The following is a 2,061-nucleotide window of genomic DNA, read 5'->3' as shown; positions in this document are numbered from 1 at the left end:
CTTACCTGGTTATTACAAAAATCTTCCCACGATTTCTTATGCGATTAAACAACTACTTGTTTCGCTCTGTTTCCTTCATCTACGTACAATTTCCTGTCTGCAGCAGCCCTTGTTTGGAGCCTTCCGTTTACGTTTACAAGCTCCTCACTTCATCTTTCCACCAAGATGTTCGTTTTTTCCCATCATTACACACATTTGTTCCTAGGCGTTCCGTTGCTGTTGCTACTACAGCATCCCCATACATATTCTCCTTCTATATCCTATTCCATATCTATTTTTATATCCCAGTTGTACCTTCTTCTTAATCTGTTTACCCTCCAGGGTCGGCTTATCCCTCGGACGCAGCAGAGGGTTCCCACTTCCACCGCCTCAATGGCAGTGTCCTGGGCCTTCAGACTCTGGCTCGGGGGATACAACTGGGGTAAATGACCAGTACCTCGCCCAGGCGGCCTCACCTGTTATGCTGAACAGGGACCTTTTGGGGGGAAGGGAAGATTAGAAGGGATAGACAAGGAAGAGGAAAGGAATCGGCCGTGGGCTTAAGTTGGTTACCATCCCGGCATTTGCCTGGAGAAGAAGTGGGAAACAACGGAAAACCACTTCTAGGATAGGTAAGGTGGGAATCGAACCTACGTCTACTCAGCTGATCTCCCGAAGCTGAGTGGACCCCGTCACAGCCCTCGTGCCCCCTTTCAAATTTCGCGGCAGAGCGGACCTCCAGGGCTGGCAGCTAATCACACGAAGTATCTTACGATCCAGGACACCGCCCTTGAAGTGAATGTGGTGAGATCCCTCGCTCAGTCCGAGGGAAAAATCAACCCTGGACGATATACAGATTAAGAAAAATGTCAAGAATTGTCTAAGGCAGATGTTAGACATTAAATTTTTATACAAACGGGTAAATACGACAATTAGTATTCCGGACTTGCTACCACTCCTGAAAATCCTCGTTTTTCGTGTTGCATCAAGGTCCATCAAAGCTTTTAATAAAACTACTTCACACAACAGTTCAACTTTAAAAAGGCTATGCAATGTGTACTAGAGAGCTACTATGTTCAGTTTTAGAATTGCCATAAGTTCACTCAGTCAATCAATCATCTCCATGTAGGACTATCGCCCAGGAGGCAGATTGCTTATCAACTGTTTACTAGCGAGCGAGGTGGCCCTGCGGTTAGTGCCGCGCAGCTGTGAGCTTGCATTCGGAAGATGGTGGATTCGAAGCGCACTGTCGGCAGTCCTGAAGATGGTTATCCATGGTTTCCCATTTCAACACTATGCAAATGCTGGGGCAGTACATTAATGACGGCCAGGGCCGATTCCTTCCCACTCCTAGGCCTTTCCTCTCTCATCGTCACCATAACAACCATCTGAGTCGGTGCGACGCAAAGTAAGTTGTAGCAAAAAGCAAATGGTTAAAAGTTGTACCTAGCTCTTCTTAAATGTGTTAAAAGTTTCCCCAGGTGAGGCTCGAACTCACAACCCCGGCATCTCTCGGCTACTGTCATATAAGTACCGTGCGCTAACCGATTGCGCCACTGGGGAATCGGCTTGCTAGCTCTTACCATGCGGCTGGGGTACTCAAGTCCCTTTCCTTCAACAGATAAAGTAAACTACAAACCTTAATTTTTTGTAGATTGCTTTTCTAATGTATCTATTTTGGCAGCCCGCCTCTTTGGTGTAGTAGTTAGTGTGATTAGCTGCCACCCCTGGAGGTCCGGGTTCGATTCCTGGCTCTGCTACGAAATTTGTCAAGTGGTACTAGGGCTGGAACGGGGTCCACTCAGCCTCGGGAGGTCAACTGAGTAGAGGTAGGTTCGATTCCCACCTCAGCCATCCGGGAAGTGGTTTTGCATGGTTTCCCACTTCTCCTCCAGACAAATGACGGGATGGTACCTATCTTAAGGCCATGGCCGCTTCCTTCCCTCTTCCTTGTATATCCCTTCCAATCTTCCCTCCCCAGTTGTTTCCGCCGACCCAAAGTCTCAAGGTACAGGACACAGTCCTTGAGGCGGTATAGGTGTGATTCTTCACAGAGTCCAAGGGAAGAACCAAACCTGGGCC

General features: G+C 48.0%; 1 non-coding gene across 1 annotated transcript; it reads right to left on the bottom strand.

Annotated features, from left to right (window-relative positions):
- Positions 1 to 1,452: 1,452 nt before the first annotated feature.
- On the bottom strand, positions 1,453 to 1,542 carry TRNAI-UAU (transfer RNA isoleucine (anticodon UAU)). Its single transcript is given in 2 exon segments — positions 1,453 to 1,488; positions 1,505 to 1,542. It is a non-coding gene; the product is annotated as a tRNA-Ile (tRNA).
- Between the last annotated feature and the right edge of the window lie 519 nt (positions 1,543 to 2,061).

The sequence above is a fragment of the Anabrus simplex genome, chromosome 1, assembly GCF_040414725.1.
Source record: "Anabrus simplex isolate iqAnaSimp1 chromosome 1, ASM4041472v1, whole genome shotgun sequence".
In the NCBI taxonomy this organism is placed as follows: Eukaryota; Metazoa; Arthropoda; class Insecta; order Orthoptera; family Tettigoniidae; genus Anabrus; species Anabrus simplex.
This window is presented reverse-complemented; position numbering and strand designations above follow the sequence as displayed.